Genomic DNA, 21,063 nt, shown 5'->3' with positions numbered 1-21,063 from the left:
AAGGCTCTGAAATTGATGAAAGACAACAATCCAAAGAGTCAACGTATGTCGAGATCTAGACACTTGAGGAAAAAAGAAACAAAGAGAAAATAATAAAATCTGCTAGAGGAAAACAGCTTCTGTTCAAAGGAAGGACGGTTAGACAGCTGACCAACTTCTCACCAGAACAGCAGAGGCCACGGAACAGGGGAAGAAAGGAGTGAACGTGCTTAAAAAAAGCCTGCCAAACAGGAATTCTGTCCCCAGTAAGAACATATTCATCCTCATTCTCCCTTTTTTAAAAATTGTTTTGGCTGTGCTGCCCAGCATGTGGACGTCAGCTCCCCAACCAGGGATCAAACCCGGGCCTCGTACATTAGAATCACAGAGTCTTAAACAGTGGACTGCCAGGGGAGCCCTTTCACACTCACTCTTGAAAGAAAAACATTTTCATACCAAAAAAAAAAAAAGAGAGAGAGAGAGAAATTGAGAGTGGATGCCAACACTGAAGAAAGGAAAGTAAAGGGTTAGCCTCAGGATGCCTGGTCCCAAATGGACCTTCGAGAGGCCAGGAGAACAGAAAGGCAGCAGAGTACTACCTACCCGAGGAGCTGTAGAAGCTAGCAATGACTCCCAGGGCTGCTACAAAGCAGACAGAGAAAAGCTAAATGCCAGTTGATGTATGGCAAAACCAATACAATATCGTAAAGTAATTAGCCTCCAATTAAAATAAATAAATTTATATATTAAAAAAGCTAAATGCCAGGCAACAAAACATCAAAGCTGCTAGAGGGAGAGACTGAGGTGAAGTAAGTATTCTGGGTCCGTGTGTGATCTGGGAGGAGGGTCTGGCTCACTGCAACCTTGGTAAGGCCACGGTGCTGCTAGATCTCCCCAGCGACTCAGCGCTAAAGAACCTGCCTCCCAGTGCAGGAGACCCGCGCTTGATCCCCGGGTTGGGAAGGTCCCCTGGAGAAGGAAACGGCAACCCGCTCCAGTATCCTTGCCTGGAGAATGCCATGGACAGAGGAGCCTGGCAGGCTGCAGTCCATGGGGTCACAGAGAGTCAGACATGACTGAGGAGGCATGCAGATGAAAATAACAGAAATCAGAATATAGCAGGTTTAAAGAGAAGACGGGACAACCTGGCCAGTGCAAATGAAGGCAAGAAAGGAGCAAAAGAGGTGCAAACAGAACACAGAAAATAAAAGAGATTCCAGCGCAAACGCACCAATCGTGCTGTTAAGTGGAAGAGAAGAAACAGACCTCTGAGCTGAGGCAAAGTGGCCGTGACGACGTCATCATTTTTGAAGCTCCCCAAATCTCCTCTCAACACAAAATGTAGCGACCAGGAAAGTAAAACAATCAAACATCTTCCCTGAAAAGATGACGAAGCGCTGCCTCTCTTATGATCACTACTATTGCCTCAACAAGGACTTCCCTGGTAGCTCAGAGGGTAAAGCATCTGCCTGCCATGCAGGAGACCTGGGTTTGATCCCCGGGTAGGGAAGATCCCCTGGAGAAGGACATGGCAACCCACTCCAGCATTCTTGTCTGGAAAATTCTAGGGACAGAGGAGCCTGGTGGACTATCGTCCACAGGATCGCAAAGAGTTGGACATGACTGAGCAACTTCTCTTCACATTGCCTGAACAAGGTGCCTGAACACACCCTGGTTTAGGACAGCCTTCTTACCTCCCTGGGGCCAAGTGGTCAGGAATGTGGGCAAAGCTGAGCGGCGGGGGGGGGGGGGGGTCATTCTTGCCCCTAGCAGTGTCTGGAGCAGCTGCACCCCACTAGCCGCAGCTCCCACTGCCTAGGTTCTGAGGTGTCTGCTTTGGGCAGAGGATGAGAGTGCAGGGTCCCTCGGCCACTACCTGTGAGGTGGCTGTGCCTCAGGGTGGGCACCCCCCAAGCAAGCCTGCCGAGAGGGCTCTACAGGGGCTGCTGGCTCCCCAACACCCAGCCCAGCACCTTGCAGCATCACCACGACACCCCACAGGGGCCCAGACTTAGCTTCAATCTGCCGCCCTTATCTCCCAACCACCAACCCCCCCCCAAGAAGCAGCACAGGAGCCAGTGAGGGTGGGACAGAGACAGGACTGGGGACTCAGAGACCGCCAGCGAGTGTGAACCCCGAGACGGAGAGGGCCCCCTAGGGCGGACGCTTGGTGGGACAGCCAGCCTGGACCAGAGGATAAACACGTTTGCAGTTCACACGAGAAAAGCAGCAACTACAAAGGACAGCCCTGCCTCAGGCAGAGCTCAGTGATAAATGGCGGAAAAGGGAAGGTACACGCACCTATGTGCCCAGGCGCTCAGGCGTGCCCGACTCTGTGACCCCGTGGACAGCAGCCCGCCAGGCTCCTCTGTCCATGGGGTTCTCCAGGCAAGAACACTGCAGTGGGTGCCATGCCCTCCTCCAGGGGATCTTCCCACCCAGGGATTGAACCCGCATCTCCTGTATCCCCTGCATCGGCAGGCAGATTCTTTCACCACTGAGCCACCTGGGAAGCCTGTACATGCACCTTATATCATAGGCCAAAAGCTAATATATAAGGAACTTCAGAAAATTGAGAGGGAAAAATCCAAACAGGCCCAGGGGGGCGGGGGGGGGGGAAGGAAAAAATAGGCAAGAGCTTTGAATAAACTGCTCACATAAAATGAAATGCAAATAGTCTTTAAATGCATGAAAAGATGCTCAACTTCACTCATGGTGAGAGAAACGCAAATAAAATGCACTGGCATCACCGCTTCTCCCCTACCTGGCAAGCCCCCAGAAGTCTGACAACACTGTCTGTTTTGAGGCTGTGAGAACCAGACTGGTAGAATGCTGCACGACAGTGGGACTCCTGGGGAGGGGGTTTTGGCAACATACAGCAACAGTCATTTTACACAGTCATTTCACTTTGGGCCTAGAAATTCCACTTCTAAGAAGCTCGTTAAGATATCCTCAAAAACGTATGAAAGCCATGTGTGCACAGGGATAGTCACAGAAGAACTGTTTCTAGCAGCAAAACACGGGAAACACCCCAGATGTTCGGGACTGAGAGCTCAGTGACGAGGCTAAGACCCAGCCCCTCAGGACCGCTGCTCGGCGGAGAACAAGGATCAGGCAATCTCCACACCCAGTGACGCCGAGATCTGGCACAGACTGGGCACAGTGGGTCACTTCTCCCCTGAAACAGGACGGGGAGGCAGATGTACACAGGCTCGGCTGTATGATGGCCAAGTGGAAACATTAGTTAAAGACGACCCTGAAGCACTCCCTCCCCTGGTGCTCTGGTGGTTAAGAATCGGCCTGCCAGGGTCGGGGGCACGAGTTTGGCCCCTGGCCTGGGAGGATGATGCCACGTGCTCCGGGTCAGTTAAGCCCGCACATCTCAATGGGTGAGCCGAAGCCGGAGAGCCTGTGCTCCCCAAGAGAAGCGACCGCGATGAGCAGCCCCATCCGCCGTAACTAGAGAAAGCCTGCATACAGTGGCAAAGGCCCAGTGCAGCCAAAAAGATATTACCAGCAGAGGAGAGAGAAGGTGGCTAAAAAGACAAAGGTGGAGTTGGTCTGCTTGGAGCAGACTTCAGCTCACAGCTCTATGTATTTAGCACAGAACTAAAACAAAATTAAATCAGCATGAAGGGAAAGTAAAGCCAGTCCTGAAAAGTGAAAGCAAAGTGAAACTAATGAACTCGGTGAAATAAAGACAAAAAGACAAGCTAAGAAATCAGCCTTTTTAAAACCAACCAGTGTTTTAACACATTGATATTATTTTCAAACAAGGAGAACAAAGTGAAGAAGTAATCTTACGCAAGTCATTAGGAGCCAAGAATCTCAGCCGAAGAGAAAGGAGATGGAAAAATAAAGAATTATCTGCAGTTTTAAATTTGAACTAAAAATTTCAGTATAAAACCATGATACATTTTATCTTAAAATCATTTCTAGTCTTGTCCTCTGGCGATCTGGGAAGTCGAGACCAATGCAGAAGTCACGAGCTCCCCTGCACCCAACCGCCTGGGGTCTTAGATTTCGATGAAAAGACCAGGCGCGCCCAGAGAGAGTGGTGATTCCAGCCTCTGCAGCACACGGGCCAGGTGAGCCCCTCAGACCAGAGCTGGAGGAGACGGTCCAGGACCACAGGGGTCTGGTCAGAAGGGTGCAGCGAGAACATGCAGGAAAAGATGCTTGGACGTGGGGGCCGGCAAGTCTCTTAGAAAAGACACAAAGAGAAATAACCACACACACACATATACAACATACAGGCACGCACGAAACCTGATCAATCGCACTTTATCAAATGCAAAGCTTCTGCTCACCAAAGGTCCACTTAAGAAAACTGGGAATTCCCTGGGTGTCCAGGGGTTAGGACTCTGTGCTTTCACTGCTGAGGTGCGGATTCAACCCCCGTCGGGGAACTGAGACCCCACAAGCTGCCTGGCGCAGACGAAACAAAACACGGGAAAGAAGAAGGGGAAGGCCGTGGCACAGAGCCAATACTGAGAGCGGAAATCCAGGGAAACTTTCCACCCACGGAAACAGACCTGAAACCTAGGCATCTCAAAGCAGGTGGGATGTGCCTAGAAAGATAAACCGGGACCAGTCAGCTTTGAAACATTTCCAGCAAAACTGCTACACTTCAAAACCAGAGACAAAATCCTCAAGGCCTCCAGTCAGAGAGCAGAGTCAGATGTGACCATTTTCACGTAAAACCAACACAGAAACAAAGAAACAGTGGAAAACAGGTTTTGAAAAGTTAAAACAGCACATACACAAAACCTCAATGAAAGAAACCGTGAACCAAGTGACCAAGGACTTTGCAACTAGCCAAGCCGAGAACATCTTGTCGTTCCAGGAAGCAAGAGAGAAATGAGAGGAAAATAAAATGTAACTTAAAAAAAAAAGAAGAAAGAAAAAGACGGGGCTGTTGGGAGCCCAGCAGCAGCCTGAGGCTGCCCTTGAAGCCAGGGCTGGACTGTCTGGATCCTAACCCACAGAGCAAAGCCATCCCTGTGTGCCCACAGATAGGGACAGACAAGTGGCGGGCTACAGGTAAACGGACGAGGCAAGGACAAGGCTTCCCCCGAGGAGAATCCCACCGGCGAGGAGAAAGAGAAGCAGGGCCTGCGGGCCCGGCAGGAGACAGCGTGGCCGCAGCTCAGATGCAGGACGTCAGGTGCTGTGCTGGTGAGTCAGGACCCAGGGACCAGGGTTTGCACATCTCAGAGCATCTCCCCAAGGTGTGCACTGACCAAGAAAGGAAATCAGCATGGCAGCTCAACACTGCTGTCCACGAGCCGAGAGGACATAGCGACCTCCAGACGTATCCGTGCAGCCAGGCGCGCGGGCACTGGAGGGCGGGGGTGGGGCTGGGGGCGGGGGGTGCAGTGGGAGGTGTCTGGCTAAAAATGCACGTCACACTCCCATCCCAAGAAGGAGCAGGGAAACTCACATCGAGGAGCACAGTGGCTCAAGGGGTGAAGAGTCTGCCTGCCATGCAGGAGACCCCGGTTCAATCCCTGGGCTGGGAAGATCCACTGGAGGACGGAATGGCAACCCACTCCAGCATTCTTGCCTGGAGAGTCCCATGGACGGAGGAGCCTGGCGGGCTACAGTCCATGAGGTTGCCGAGTCAGACAGGAGCGAGGCACTTTCACTTTACAAAATAACTAGTCGGCACACAGTTCATAAAAGTATCAGCTTCATAAGAGACAAGGCAAGGCTCCGGAGGGTCACAGACTGCAGGAGACCCAGGCGACAGAATGGGGTTGGGGGCGGTCCTGTGTAGACCCCGGGACAGAAAAGGGGGTCAGTGGGGAGCTGGAGCTGCGTGAGGAGGCCTGTCTCCCGGTGAGCCGCACAGGAGTGCCAGTGACTGTCCCGGTCCTGAGCACAAACTACATGAAGATGTTAATGTCAGGGGAACCTGAAGAACTGGGTGCTTTGGGGGCACTTTTCGGTAAGTCCAAAATTAGTTACATGTAAAACTTCAAAAAAGTATATCTGAAACACGCACACCAAAGGAGGCTCCTCGGAGAAGGGGTGAACTCTGCTCAGCTGCGTCTCCGAACCCTTGCAAGGTAGAGTCAGGCAGAAAGTTCCTCGACCTCACCCGCCCCTAATCACCTCCCAAAGACTCCATCTCCACAGCTCATCACCTTAGGGGGCAAGGCTTCAAATATGAACTTGGGGGGATGTAATTCAGTTCACAGCAGTACTGTGAGCGCGCAGGAGTTACCTGTGCAGGTGTTAACTGGGAGCAGTATTGATTATCTTGATCATCCTTATCTCTGATTTCAGAATTTCCTGTCTAATCAAGGAAGGGGGAGCCAAGGAGGTCCAAGCGTTCACCCGGCATGGCTGTGAAGAGTGGGAGGGGCCCATTGCACATGGGGAGACTTGCACAGAGGGTCCCCGAGATCCTGCAGGAGCTGAGGGGACCCAGTGCTCATCTGAGTCTTGGAAGAGGCCAGTAAGGGAGGCCCTGGCCTGCGGGGTCTTCGCTGGACACTGCCGTAGGGGACCTGGCCGGCCTGACTGCCCAGCGCCATGGAGGGGGCGGGGGCCCCGGCAGCTTGCACGGAGCACACCCACGTGATGGCTTGAAGACGCCTATTCCGGGGGCCGGTGGGCTGGGAGGTTGACCCCGTCACTGAGGTCAGCCACAGGCAGGTCACCCTCAACAAGAAATGCTGGCTGGGCCTTAAGGACAAGCCCTCACACCTTTGCCGTGGACTATGCCTGGGACAGCATGGTACTAGGGCTAAGTCCAGCTCACAGCTGACCGAGCCCTGATAGGAAGGGTCCAGGCCCGGGGCCCCGCCACGGGGCAGGGGGAGTATGCAGGCCAGGCAGCTCTGCTGGGAGAGAGTGTCTTCAGAGCCCCGGGCCGCGCAGGGCAGAGGGGAGGGTGCAGGCTGGGGGAGCGTGGAGGCCCAGGCGGAGGTCCCATCTCTGGACTGTGCCTGAGAGACGCGGGGCACGCTGCTCGTCTGTGACTTGGACAAGGGCCTCCCGTGTCCTGGGCTCAGGCCCCTCGCTTCCGGAAGGTTCACTGTGAGACAGTCCTGCATGTTCCAGCTCCTGAGGACGTGCCGGGAGCCTGGCTCCCTGGCCGCACCGCCCTCCCGCCCGGGCCTCTCCTGGGCCCTGCAGTGCCCTCCTCTCAGAGTGACACCTGTGCAGAGGAAGAGAAGCCGGGCGGTGCCTGGCATGCAGCAGGGGCTGTGCAGTGAGTGGCACCTTGAGCGTGGCGTCCCTCTTTCTCACTTTTTTCTCTCTTGTGACAGTTTTTATGGTTGTACCACGTTCACAGTTGCCCAGACCTTGCAAGTATCATGAATGCAAACTTAGGGTTCCGAAATCCTAGACCCGGAAACTTGCTGATGGTGATGCCACCAACTACCTCCTGAAGGCGCACCAACCTCCTGGTGAGGTATTCTGGAGAAAGTGAAAGTGTTAGTTGCTCAGTCGTGTCTGACTCTTTGCGACCCCAGGGACCATATAGCCCGCCAGGCTCCTCTGTCCATGGGATTCTCCAGGCAAGAATACTGGAGTGGGCTGCCCTGCCCTCCTCCAGGGGGTCTTCTCCTTCCCAGAGGTGGAATCCAGGTCTCCCACATTGTAGGCAGACTCTCCACCGTTTTAGCTACCCTGGAAACACTCTTTAATACAAGGGAGAAACGTTGCTCCTTAATACAATACGGTCCATCTGCCATAACTGAGGGGAAATACTGCAGGTATTAACAGTTGCCAAATCGAGTCAATTCAGGGACACAAATCAGCTTTCAGAGATGCGCAAAGGGCTAGCAGGGTCCCAAGCCCCCGTGTTTCCTCCACTCTGAGCCGAGCAGACACCCTGCCAGGCACCTTTCCCTCCCCCTCCCCAGGTGGGCGGTGGTCCTCCACCCAGGTGGGCGGTGGTCCTCCACCCAGGTGGGCGGTGGTCCTCCCAGCCCCTGACAGCCCTGCTCCCTGCCGGCTGGAGGTCGAGTGGCACTTCCCATCCCCGCTGTCCTGCAGCTCAGAGCCAGGACCTGCGGCGTCACCCAGGCCCCCGATACCTGCAGACAACAAGCGGTAGAGAAGCTCCCACGCGCTCAGGCAGCGCAGGAAGAGGAAAATGAATCAGAACCTAAGATGCGCAGCAGAAAGGAGCTGCTGAGAAGCGGATTCGCTTCTCCCAAGACGCAAGGTCAAAGGGAGGGGCAGGTTTTTCTAGGAAAACTGGAGGCCGGCGCTTCCTCTCTGGCTCCTGACAACCAATCAAACCTTTCATTCCGTAGCTTCCGATTTTGTGAGCATCCGACAGCTGCGTCTCCACCCCCGGAAACGGGAACGCAAGAGGTTAAAAACTGGACAGCAAAAAAAAAAAAAAAATCGCCGGGGCCGCGCCTTCCCGAGGCGGGAGACGCAGGAACCGCAGAGTCGAGGCCCCCAGCGGCCACCAGCGCTCCCACCAGGGCCCCGAGGCCGCGGCGCGGTGGGGCCTGTGTTCCTGCCGCCGCGCGCCGCCGGCTCCCAGGAAACAAGCACAGCCCAGAGCGCTGGCCGAGGGCCCGCGGGGGCGCCTGGAGACGCAGAAAGGACCTCTGCCCCCGGCGAGGGCGCCTCGGGGGTGCAGGACCCCGGCCCGCGGAATGTCACCCCGCCACCCTGCCAACTTCGGGCCACCCCCGGAACCCCTCCGGGTCACCCCAAGGCCACCCCCGACCAATCCTGGGCCACCTTACGGCCACCTGCAGACCACTCCCATCCCAGCCTCGGTCCACCTCCGGGCTGTCTCCCGGCTGCGGGCGGGGACGAGCGTGCGCTGCCGGCAGCCACCCAGCAGCCACCCTGCTACGCAAGGGTCTCACGGTGCCAGGCGCGGGCGCAGCGCGGAGGCCCGGCAGGGTCGCGGCGGCGCGCAGGGCCGGGGGCGGCCCGGGCTGTTTACCGAGGCTCCCCGCAGGCGGGCGGCTCCGGGGCTCCGGGCGGCGGCGTCCGACGGCCCGGCTCAGCCATTGCAGTGGCGCTGCGGCGGGCGGGGGGGGCGCGCGTCACCGCGGGCGGGCGCCCCAAACCCCGGCGCTCCCCGCCCTCCCCGCCCCTGTGCGCTGGCCCGCCACACCCCCGCCCCACCTCCCCGCCTCCTTTTCTGCCCCTCCGGGTCCTTTCAGGGGCAGGTCTGCGGTCTGTTAAAATCTGGAGACCTCGTGGCCGAAAATAACCCGGCTGCCGCGGGAGGGCTCCGAGGGCCGCCGCCTCCATCCTCCGGGGGCCCCTCTGCAGAGCGGGGAGCGGCCTCACCCCCACTTCTTGGAGTTGCTGGAGAAAGCACAGTTAACAAACGTGGCAGGAAGGAAGAGTGAATCGTGTTTACCTAAACCTGTGTACAGGGGAAAGCTCCCCGGTGGGACATGTTCCTTCCCCGGATGCCAGGACATACAACCGGCTGATGCCAGCATCCGGCGCTCAGACGGCGAATGCGGGCCCTAAAGTGTGCCGGAGACGGGGCCTCTCCCTCGGTGTCCCGGCCGTGCTTTCTGGGCACAGGACCGCCGGTGCGGTTTATCGGCTGCCGGCTGAGAACACGTCTGAGAGACAGAAGCTTGGGCCCTCAGGTCGCCCGTCTGAATGACAGACACCGGGGAGGCTGGGGCCGCATGGGTGTCGGGCCCCTTGTTTCCTTGGTGAGAAGCGATCGTGGTTGAGCGGGGGTGGGGGTGGGTAGGGTTAGGGTGAACTGAAGAGGGCACTCAGGGAGCCTCCCGACAGGAGGGAAGGCCAGGCCGGGATAAGCGTCCCCTCGGGGAGGTCCCTGGAGAGGAAGTGGCGGCCCACTCCAGTATTCTCTCCTGGAGAATCCCATGGACAGAGGAGCCTGGTGGGCTGCGGTCTGTGGGGTCACAGAGAGTCGGACACGACCGAGTGACTAACACACACACACACGCACGCAGGTCCCACGGGGTGCAGCAGGCTGGAGCCCCAGGGTGGGGGTCCACACCCCCCACAGCTCCATGCTGGTCTCACCGTCCATAGCCTGTGCGCTGGGTGGCAGCAGTAGCCAGACTGTCCTTGGCGGGGAGACCCAGGCTGGTGACCCGCAGACGGTCTGCACCTGCGCCTCAGCTGGCACTTCTGTCATGGGCTTTTTGTGCAAAGCGTGGGCTGGCTGGACAAGGCAGCTGGCCGACACGGGCAGCAAGGGCCATCGTCTCCACCTGACTGTCCAGCACGTCCTGTGCGGCAGGACACCCACTGAGATGCGGGTGGGATGCCTGAAGTCCATCCGTGCCCAATACTTCTTCCCCAGACCTCCTTAACCCTGACCCCCAAACCCATTCCTTCAGTCCCTGACCATCAGTGTGGACAAATATCTCAGTCAACTCTCCCCCCGCCCCCAAGGAAAACCAAATCTACTGCTCGACAGTGGCCCACTGGGTAGACCGCCCTTCCCTGCCGTCACCGGGGCCAGTCGAGCCCGGCTGTGACGCCATCAGTCCTTTTCCGGCAGGTGCCAGCTCAGCGTGATTACAGCAGACTCTATTTTCATTGGTCAGCAGGCTGATCCAGGGAAATCCCCATGAAACCAGGGGCTCAGTCGGTAAAGAATCTGCCTGCAGTGCAGGAGACCTGGGTTCGATCCCGGAGTGGGCACTAACCCCTGAAGAAGGGAATGGCGACCCACTGCAGTATTCTTGCCGGGAAAGTCCCATGGACAGGAGAGCCTGGCGGGATACAGTCCACGGGGTCCCCAGAGTCGGACACGGTTTAGCGACTAAACCACCACCAGCAGCAGCATAAAACCAGAGGTGCAAGTGGAGGGCGGGGAGAGGGTGCCTCCGGGGAAGCCGCCCGCTCCTGCAGCTTGCCTGGGCCTCAGGTGAGCTTGAGGGCACGTTCAGGTTAGTCTGCTGGGGCTACTGCCCACAGACAGGGTCTTAAACAACAGGAGTGTGTTTTCTCACAGTGCTGGAGCCTGGAAGCCCAAGGTCAAGATGCCAGCAGGGCTGGCTTCTGGCGGGGCCTCTGGTGAGGGTTAGTGTTGGCTAGGGTCAGCGTCCAGTGATTCCCTGAAGGTTTGACTGTCTTCCTCTGCCCCGGGCTCAGTGGGGGGACGTGGCTGCAGTCTTTCCAGAAAGGCTGAGAGGAAGGTTGCTGCTGTGTTTTTTAACACCCTGGGGCTAGCACAGGATCCTTCCCCAGGAATGCCAACTTTCCCTTAATTAGCACTCTGGGTCTTTGAGCTGATTCAGGTCTGATCACTGAGCGAGGGCCGTGACTTCTACGCAGTGACTCAGGGGCTGGCTGTGCTTGCTAAGGACCCAGTTCGCTGCTTCAGTTAAATGGATCTAGGTGGCCCTCAGTGGGTTTCCTATCGACTTCAGCCCTGGGAACCATGTGTCGTTCACTGCCCCCCGAGGTTGCTGTGGGTCACGTCTCTCTAATGACCACCCAGCTCTTCTGCCGGCCGAGGGAACTGCAGCCCATTCTGCACTTGGCGGGGAAGAGCTGGCGGGGGTCCTCTGCACTGCAAGGTCCAAACTGGCCCCTGGCGTCAGGAAGCCCCTGCCTCGCTGACCCGCAGAGAACAGCCCCTACCTGCCCCGCTTACCCCAGGGTCAGGCACTTGTCTCACCAATGTCTGCACGTGGTAAGTCCATCCAACACGCCCGGCTACTAAAGGAATTGCTCTCATCTCAACTTCATTCCACACTGAGTTTGGATTTTGCTTAAACCAAAGGACCAGACACTGAGTCCCACTCAGATTGCTCCGGCTAGCCCAGGGAATTCTGCTTATTCATGAGCCAGCAAATCCACATTGAGAAATCAAGCCCAATTTAGCAAACGTATTTTTAAAAGGGCTGGAAGCTGAAAGTCTGCTGGAAAATGGCAGTTGTAGGGTAGATAAGTAGTTTCAATGTCTCTGCTCATGGATACTTAGTGATAACAAAGGGGAAAGAGAGCGCCTCCAGTGGAGAAGCAGGCAGACACCAAATCCACCCGAAAATGGAAGTCACACCTGCAGCAGGTGTAACACATCAAGACCAAGCGCCTCGGAATGGGAGAGCCGAGAAAAGCACAGCTCACCCCCGCCGGGCGCTCGCCCAGGTCCACTTCCGAATCCAACTGTGAGCGGACGGCGACAAACCCACACCAGGGACGTCTCCGCAGACTAGCTGCTAGCCTCGAACGCAAGGTCATGAAAGCCAGAAGCCGAGGGACTATGCCAAACAAAGGAGGCTGAAGAGCAGCGACTGCCGCTCAGGGCCCAGGCCTGTTTCCCCCAGAAGAGCATTTTTAGGAGGGTGCGAAATTGGAGTAGCAAGTAGCATTTCCACGTGAAACCCCTGAGTTTGATAGTTACTCTGCAGTTATGTGAGAGACTGTCTTTGTTCTTAGGAAATACACGCTAAAGCATTGGGGTGGAGGGTTGATGCTTAGAGATTACTCTCAAATGGTTCAGAAATAACATATATATGCACATATGCGTGTGAATGGAGAGAGATAAAGCAAAGTGGTAAAATATTAACATGTGGGGGATCTAAGCATGCAGCAATTTTTTGGTAATATTAGTGCAATTTTCAGTAAGTCTAAAACTATGTCAAATTTAAAAGATTTTTATATATATGGAAAACGGATTCACTTTTCTGTACACCTGAACTAACACAGCTTTGTAAGTCAACTATACTTCAATAAATTTTTAAAAATAGCATAAATGAAAGTTTTTTAAAAGTTATGTTGCTCCCACCATGGCCTAATACCCTCATATTACATTTCCACACATACTCCCCACAATTCTGTCGAAATATATTAGCAAATTCTGCAATTTCTTTAATGTGCAGATGTAACTCTTCTCAGGCTTGACTTTTTCAATTTATTTTATTGAAATGCAGTTGATTTACAATGTTGGGTTAGTTCCTGGTGTGCAGCAAAGTGATTGAGCGGCGCCCATTACATACACTAGTTTGAATCTGCTGACCGCAGCCTCCCGACCCCTCCCTCCCCCACTCCCTCCGCCCTGGCCACCGCAAGTCTGTTCTCAAGTTCTCTCTGAGTCTGTTTCCGTTTCGTACATAAGTTCATTTGTTTAGATCCCACGTATAAGTGATATCATATAATGTTTGTTTTTCTCCGTGACTTCCTTCGCTCAGTATGATCATCTCTAGTTTCATCCACATTGTTGCAAACGGCACTATTTCTTTATTATTTTTGGCTGAGTATTAGTCCATGAGGCCTTCCCAGGGGGCGCTAGTGGTAAAGAATCCACCTGCCAACAGAGGAGACGTGAGAGACGCGGGTTGGGTCCCTGGGCTGGGAGGATGCCGATGCCCTGGAGAGGGGACGGCACCCACTGCAGTTTCTTGCCTGGAGGGCCCCACGGATGGAGGAGCCTGGAGGGGCTTAGCCTGCACACACACGCACACTACCCGATTGTACGCGCACCACGTCTTCCTCCGCTCATCCGCCGACGGCCGTTTAGGTTGTCTCGGGTCTTGGCTGCTGTGACCAGCGCCGCTGTGAATGTAAAGATGCGCGTGTGTTTGAACCGCAGTGTTTATTTGTCTATTTGTGGCTGGCCTGTGACTCTGTGGCTGCATTGGGCTTTCTCTCGTTGTGATGAGCGGGGGCTACTCTCTGGGGGTGGTGTTCTCCCTGCAGTGAGAAAACTGACTCAGAAAAAAATGAATTTTTTAGAACATGAATGAAAAAAGTCTTCCCCCAAATAAAACCCTGAGCACAGATGGTTTTATTGGCAGTTTCCACCTAATGTGAAAGGAACAAAAGATAAAACCTTATGCGCTCTTTCAGATAATGGGGGAAAGGCTAACAATCCCCACTCTTTTCATGGGAGCAGCAAAACCCGATGAGAACAGTGGGAGAAGTGCCCTGATGGTCCAGTGGTTAAGACTTGGTGTCTTTACTGGTGTAGGCCTGGGTTCAATCCCCGGTTGGGGAACAAAGACCCCACAAGCTGAGACGTGCATCAGAACAAAACAAAACAAGAGCAGTGAGAGGCAGGGAAGTCACAAGTCAGTGTTACATTAGTAACCGAGTGAATGTGAGTGGGGAACCGGATGCACGGAAAGCAACTGGATAAAATCCAACGCTGATTCATCATTTTAAAGATCTAAGCAAATTTGAATTTGAAGAGAATTTTTTAAGATGGTGAGGATTATATCAAAAAAAAAAAAGAAAGAAAGAAAAGCAAAGGCCACCTTGAGGACCATCACAGTGGAGTGAGCATCACAATAAAATAAAGGACGAGAAATAAGCGTGCTCACAGCCAGATCTATTCTACACTCTGCCCGGGCCCTAGATGCCATAGTCCTGGGTAATAATGATAGTCGTGTACACGAGTTTTAAAAGAAAGGCTCTTTCTTTTCTCCAACACCTTGTGTATACTCTGGCTTCTCTTCAGATCATATGAATCCTTCGCCTTTTACAGTGTATCACACAAAATTCAAAACTGAGCCAGATCAAACGTTGCTCAGGTGTATAAGGTGACCCAAGTACAAGAAAGTGAGGAGGTGCTTGCTGTCAGAATCAGGACAGTGGCTGCCTTTGGGGCAGGGGCCTGCAGAGGGCTTGCGGGGAGGCGTGTTCCCTTCCGGACTGGGGTCCTGATCTCATGAGTGTTTATTTTATAATTATTCTTTACGTTTCACACATACAACCTATAGATTTTCCCATTTTGCATGAAATACCCTGGTTTTTTAAAATGCCAGTGGAAAACCAAGGATCTCCCCACACGAGCAAATAATCACCAGAGTGGAGGGAAGCATACGAATCACCCCTCTCCCTCACTTTTTCCGACACTGAACTGAGTCCAGAGAGAAGGGGTGCCCTGCCTCCAGCCGTACCCCTGTGCCTTCCTGAGTCCCAGCCCAGAGTCCTTTCAATGCAGGAAGTACTGATGTGTTATTGTGAAGAGTTCCCTGGCTGAAACCCAGGAGTTCAAACGCCAGCACCTTTAGACGGACGACCACGGTGTAGCAGCGGCACCTGGGGGCAGAGGCCCCTCCGCCTCCTGGGGGTCCCGGCAGGGCTGTGGGAGGCGGGCTCTGTGCCTGAGGCTGTTGGAGCACTTCGTCCCCGCAGGGCCCGGCTGCGGTCCCTGGGCTTCGACAGCTGGCCCAGGTGGCCACTGCTGGTGGGTGGGAAGCTTTCAGGTGTGTTCCGATGGAAAAGTTAATGTGCTGGCCGCGCGCTTTCCAGCAAGACGGATTGTGGCTGAATCCAGGCAGCCAGGACGCGGTCTGGCCCATCCCCTTGGCTCTGCGCTCTGTCTGGTGTCTGCCCACGTGTGGGCTCTTCCAGGTGGCAGGAGGTTGGGCACTGCAGTCCCTGGACAACCGCCACCCCGGACCACTCCCCACGGGTCTGGGGCAACACCTGTGAGCTCGGCTGAGCCACTCAGAGACCAGAGAGCATTTCCAGAAGAAACCCAGGAGGGGCAAAGACAGCGGGGACTGTCCACTGGGCTGACTTGGCAGGAGCCCCGTCTGCTTCAATGCCACACTTCAGCGGCTCTGGGCGATCCATTCTTCAGCGTAACTCATTGAAGCTGACTCAGACTCAGTGAGTCAGCCCCTTGGGGGTCCTGGGGGCCGCACCACAGCGTCACACACTTGAGACCCCCTTTCTGAGCAAAAAGCACCAGGCTGTCTGGTTGTTCTGACACTGGGCAGGTGCTCGTGGAGGATGGACAAGGTACCAGATGCTGTTTCAGCCTCTGTCCTCAGGGAGCTCATGTTCGGGGGCGGGGAACAGGGAGATGTTAAGTCTTCAGCTGGAAAGGCTTTTGGAGAGAGGTTCACGCAGGTAAAGCGAGTGAGGAGACCCAGCGACGGCGGTGGGGGCGGGTGTGTGTTCCTGTTTCACTAAGGAGGTCGGCTGGCCTGACGAGGCCACATCTGAGTGAGCAGGAGGAAAGAGAGAGCAGGGCCGGGCCCTGGGGGAGAGCATCCCCACAGCGGCAGGCAGTGCGGAGAGCTGAGCGCGGCCGCCACGCGCCGGGATGGCTGCAGTCACCGGAGCCGACCCGCGTGAGCACCACCGAGGCGCTGAGGGCCCGCCGAGAGCTCGCGCTCAGACTGAACACCCCGGGGCGCCCCGGACGCCCGCCAGGGCCGGGACCAGGTGGGCAGCAGCCTCACAGAGCTGCCGCTCCGGGCTTCCGCTTCCTCACCCGGGCGTGGACCTGCTGCTTGCTGCTCGCTCCTCTCGTCAGCGGCAGGGAGCTGCCTGCACCTGCCCTCTGCCTTCTGCGGGCCCCAGGCCACCAGCAGCGGCGCCCTCCCCCACCCAGCACCTGCGGGCCCATCATTCAGGCTTTAGCCCGCTCGGTCTGTCACCGTGACCTTCCCCCGCCGCACAGTCCGTCCGTCCATCCCGGCCTGGACACCTAGCACTGAGCGGTGCAGACCTCAGACTTGACCAGGCCCACTCCCAGCTCCTCCCAGCCTGTCTTCCGATGGTCTTTCCCGCAACAGTAAACTCCCCTTGCTGTGCAGACTGCAAGCTTGTGGTCCCGGGAAATTCCCCTCTTTTCTCGTCCCTGCGTCGAATCCATCAAGGAATCCCGTTGGCTCTGTCTTAGAACCACTGTGCCTTCAGGCCTGACAGTTTCTACCCTTCCACCCAGCCCAGGGCCAGGCTGCCATCCTGGACTCTTGCCGCCCCGAGGAGTGATCCGCTCCCACCCTTGCCCCTGAAGTATGTTCATGCCACACCTCTGCCCAGTGGCTCCCTCTGGCCTCCGAAGCCCCCCTCCCACCCGTTTGGTCCTGCCTCGTCCCAGCACGACCAGGCAGCTCCCCCAGGGCCTCTGCACCAGCTGTCCCTTTCTCCACCAGCGGCTGACTGACTCCCTCCCTTGCTTCCTCCAGGCCTCGGTGAACCCCCAGCCGTGTCCTTGCCGCGTCGTGTCTGTCTCCGCTGCACAGTCCAGCCCCTGAGACGTGCTGTGCTCACCTGAGCGTGCGTCTTCATGTGTCTCTCCCCACGAGGCACAGGCTGTCTCGGTCCTGCTCACGCTGTGTCCAGACCTAGGGCAGTGCCCGCCAGGGAGCAGGACAGACCTGCGCGAGGACCAGTGCAAACAGCGGGCACGCTTTTCCGCGTCCTCTCCAGCCCTTCCGGGCCCTTCAGCACTCTGTGCATCTTCTACGAATGCAGATCTGATCACACCCATGCCCTAGGGCAGGCACCATAAGCACCTCCTGGACATCTTACTATGAAAATTCCCAAACACACAGGAAGGGTGAAGGAAGGGCCTGTGAGCCTGCACACGCTCACCGTCTGGAATCGCCTCCCCGGAGCGCTCCAGGGCCGCGTCCCAGAGACAGCGTCCTCCGACACTGTTCACCACAGACTAGCTCGGCCTGGAGCGTCACGTAGACAATCTTTCGTGTAAGGGTTCCAAAGGGCTGCACGGATCAACAGTCTGTTCCTAACACTGCATGGGGTGCTTGCGTGAATTCACCACGGTTTGCTTCTCGTCTCCTGTGGAGGGCCAGCTGGGGTCCTCCCACCTTGGGTCTGTTATGAATAAACAAACCGCTGTCAACATCCTTGCACCAGCTCCGGGTCCGGGCGCTTGCCGGATTCTGCGTCTTGGACAGCAGGGGGCGTCCGCGAGCCAATGGATGGAAACCCGATTCTCCCCCAGAGGAGGAAGCATCCTTGGTACCACCATCCCTCGAAGGGGATCGCAGGCGGAAGTCAAACCCTAAACTTGTCAGACCTAAGTCATCAGAAGCCAGTTGTCTAACGGATGTCACGGGTGCCCCACGCGTGGAGGGGTCCTCATGGTCCAGGGAGGGAGGCCGCCTGGGAGGATGGGACCAGGATGGCACTCCCCAGGACCTGGCGCTGATGTGCCCACAGCATCGTCTCGCCAGGCCCGGGACTACACCCGGCCCACGTGCTCTGCGGCGGGGATCCCCGGGGCTCCCGCGGGCGCTCCCGTGACCTCTGTATTTCTGGGTGAGCGTCTGTCGCTCCTGGGGCGTGTCCTGAGCTTGAAGGCCCTGGAGAAGTTCCATCTGGACGAGAGAAGTGAGGCTTGAGGAGTCTGACGCAGAAAGGCTGTTTTATGAAAATTATTTTTGTTTACTTCTGGCTGTCCTGGATCTTCATGGCTGTGTTTGGGGAAACGGGCTGACTGAAACTGCCCACCCTGGACAAGCATCACAGTGACTATTTGTATGAGTGATTTTATGACAGGAGCTCCTGGTAAGGAACACGGAACTAACAAGCCGCCAAAACTGGAAGAGCTCGGGAAAGGTCAAAAGGAGACGCTACGTGTCCTACCACCTCCCAGAACCCTCCTCACTGGCATCCACCTTGGCTGAGCGACGCGTGCACCACCAGGAAGGACTCTGAGTCAGAGTGACTGGCCAAACACAACCCGGAAACTAACCCATCACCAGGAGCCCAAGACTGCGGGCCACGTGTCGGAGCAGGCCCCCTGGGCTCCCTCACCCTGCTGCTCTCTACCCGGCGCCCCTTCCCAATAAAGGCTCCTGCTTTGTCAGCGTGCGTGTCTCCTCAAACAACTCATTTCTGAGTGTTAGACAAGGGCCCACTCTCAGGCCCTGGACGGGGTCTCCCTCCCAGCAATGGCAGGATGCGGCTTTTCTGTAGCTGTGGCTAGCAGGGGCCACTCTAGCTTCAACAGTATGTGAACTGAGAACCTCCAGGTGGACAAGCACCAGCTCTCTGCCCACCCACCTCCTGCTTGGCAGGCTCCTGAGCCACGCTCCAGACTCGGCAGATAGCATCCCCCCAGCCGACCAGGCTGGAGAAGGCAATGGCACCCCACTCCAGCACTCTTGCCTGGAGAATCCCATGGACAGAGGAGCCTGGTGGGCTACAGTCCACGGGGTCGCTAAGAGTCGGACACGACTGAGCGACTTCACTTTCACTTTTCACTTTCACGCACTGGAGAAGGAAATGGCAACCCACTCCAGTGTTCTTGCCTGGAGAATCCCAGGGACGGGGGAGCCTGTTGTGTGGCGTCTATGGGGTCGCACAGAGTCGGACACGACAACTCGACTCAGCAGCAGCAGCCGACCTGGTACCGAGTCAGCCCTGTCCTCTGCTACTCGGGCTCGACGTCTGCTGCGGAACGGGGACCTCATGGCCTTCCCCGCAGCCCTGCCGGGCCCCTTGGGGTGCCCCAGAGACAGCCCCAGGCCTCCCCACTGCCAGGGGCGCAGGGAGTCGACGGAGCTGAGAAGGAGGGCTCTGGCTGAGGGCTCTGTCTGGCTGGTGCGCCCAGGGACTCCCCCGGGGGGCGGGGGCTGGGCCCTGCCCGCTGCTCCAGGACTGTCTAGCTCTGGCCCCCATGCGGCTCCTCTGCCCCAGGCCGTGGTCCCAGGCCTTTCACACTGGTCCCCTTGGCTGCACCGCTGCCCACACAGGCCCTGTCTTTTTAGGGATGACAGTGCGGTAAGACCAGGCCTTGAAGCAGGAAGGCCTGTTCTCGAACTCCAGCTCATTCATAGGCCTCTCCGAGGCTCAGTCTCCTTGTAACACCGTGTCCCCCTTGGCAGTGGCCAGCGGCCAGCGAAGAGCATTACCCCGCTGACCTCTGCCTTCAAGGGGAGTCTAAGCACTTTTCACGCACACGACGGCCTGCCCCTGGGGCTGCTCCCAGCCCAGCCTTTCGAGCATTTGAGGGTGGTCAGTCCAGCCCCTCACAGTCCCCCCGACCGACAGCCTCTCCCCCTGGGCCCCTGGCATGCTGCAGGTGTAGGAGGGTTTGGGGGCTGAGCTCCTGTTGGAGGCCACCTGCCGGGCCTGCGGGTGGAGGGGCGGGCGTGTGTGTGTGTGTGTGTGTGTGTGCATGCCTGTGTGTGCCCCCGCGCCGAGCTCAGGAGCAGCTGCGCCAGTGCTTCAGAAAAGAGGCGGACAAACAGCCCCGCCGAGCCCCCGGGACCTCGGTCCAGGCTTGGCAGGGGCGTGGCTCCACTCCAGGTGCCCTTTCCTGTTTTGAATGTTTCATGCCAGGGCAGGCGGGGCTCCTAATCAAGGCGCAGCCTCTCCTTGGAAAGGATCCCATTCCTCAGCCGCCTGGACGGGAGCCCGGACACGCCAGACCCCGTGAAGGCACGCTGTTTACAGCTCCTGGAGTGTCATTATGCCGGCCGTTCCTAAAAGCAGCCTGGCGCGGCGCACAGACATCACGGGGACCTCGTGGAAAAGCCCAGGCTTTCCTGGAAGAGGATGGGAAGCAGAACAGCACAATCAGAGCCCAGCTCTGAGCCCCGGGCGGCATCTTCATGAGGACGCCTGGCAGGAATCCTAGAAGGCGAAGGATAAGCCCTCCCCAAAGGTTCTGGCCCCCACAGTCAGGGTCAAGCATGTCCATCTGGCCACCTCCCCTTTGGCAACACCCAGGGCCCTAGGGGAACCAGTGACTTGCGTCTCCTTCCCTGGGGCAGCTCCTCCCTGTCCTGGTGGAGCCGCACGTGAGGCTTTGTCATCATTTCCAGGTTACACAGAACGCCCTCCACCGGCTTTGGCCAGTTTGGTTCAGTTCAGTCCCTCAGTCGTGTCTGATTCTTTGCGACCCCGTGGACTGCAGCACGTCAGGCCTCCCTGTCCATCACCAACTCCTGGAGCTTGCTCAGACTCATGTCCATCAAGTCAGTGATGCCATCCAACCATCTCATCCTCTGTCATCCCCTTCTCTTGCCTCAATCTTTCCCAGCATCAGGGTCTTTTCCAATGAGTCAGTTCTTCGCATCAGGTGGCCCAAGTATTGGAGTTTCAGCTTCAGCATCAGTCCTTCCAATGAATATTCAGGACTGATCTCCTTTAGGATGGACTGGTTTGACCTCCTTGCAGGGTTAGGGACTCTCAAGTCTTCTCCAACACCACAGTTCAAAAGCATCAACTCTTCTGTGCTCAGCTTTCTTTACATTCCAGCTCTCACACCTATACATGACTTCTGGAAAAACCATAGCTTTGAGTAGATGACCTTTGTTGGCAAAGTAATTCTCTGCTTTTTAATATGCTATCTAGGTCGGTCATAGCTTTTCTTCCGAGGAGCAAGCGTCGTTTAATTTCATGGCTGCTGTCACCATCTACAGTGAT

At 56.5% G+C, this 21,063-nt stretch overlaps 1 non-coding gene across 1 annotated transcript; it reads left to right on the top strand.

The window, feature by feature from the left end:
- The first annotated feature begins 1,417 nt into the window (after window positions 1–1,417).
- TRNAG-GCC lies at window positions 1,418–1,489 on the top strand. Its single transcript has one exon. It is a non-coding gene; the product is annotated as a tRNA-Gly (tRNA).
- Window positions 1,490–21,063: the final 19,574 nt, after the last annotated feature.

Source organism: Oryx dammah, unplaced genomic scaffold (assembly GCF_014754425.2).
Source record: "Oryx dammah isolate SB20612 unplaced genomic scaffold, SCBI_Odam_1.1 HiC_scaffold_14, whole genome shotgun sequence".
NCBI lineage: Eukaryota > Metazoa > Chordata > Mammalia > Artiodactyla > Bovidae > Oryx > Oryx dammah.
The sequence above is the reverse complement of the archived record's forward strand: the minus strand, read 5'-3'. Positions and strand labels throughout refer to the sequence as shown.